General features: G+C 78.0%; 1 protein-coding gene across 1 annotated transcript in view; it reads left to right on the forward strand.

Moving 5' to 3' along the window:
* Positions 1-65: 65 nt before the first annotated feature.
* Positions 66-354, forward strand: part of Fasn (fatty acid synthase) — a 17,575-nt gene continuing 17,286 nt past the window's right edge. Inside the window, exon 1 of the mRNA XM_008828196.3 lies at positions 66-220. The gene's annotated coding sequence lies outside the window, so the exon portion shown is untranslated. The remainder of the gene's footprint in view (positions 221-354) is intronic.

The raw sequence follows: 354 nt of genomic DNA on the forward strand, positions 1-354 counted from the left end.
ATCACCCCACCGCCGGCGGCGCGCCGGGTCCCGGGGCGCAGCCCCGACGCTCATTGGCCTGGGCGGCGCAGCCAAGCTGTCAGCCCATGTGGCGTGGCCGCGCGGGGATGGCCGCGGTTTAAATAGCGCCGGCGCGGCCTAGAGGGAGCCAGAGAGACGGCAGCGGCGCCTTCGCTCTGCCCCCTGCTCCGTGCTCGTCGTCCGCCGGTGCCCGCGCCAGGTACGCGGCCGCGCTGCGGGGTCCGGCTCGGCATGGGAGGTCGGGAGCACCGGGGACCCACGGGGTCCTGCGCCCCGAAAGCGCCGCCGCGCCCCTCCGATGGCCGGCGCGAGACGGAGGGCGCGGGCGGGGTG

Source organism: Nannospalax galili, unplaced genomic scaffold (assembly GCF_000622305.1).
Source record: "Nannospalax galili isolate Female #2095 unplaced genomic scaffold, S.galili_v1.0 scaffold1250, whole genome shotgun sequence".
Lineage (NCBI taxonomy): Eukaryota > Metazoa > Chordata > Mammalia > Rodentia > Spalacidae > Nannospalax > Nannospalax galili.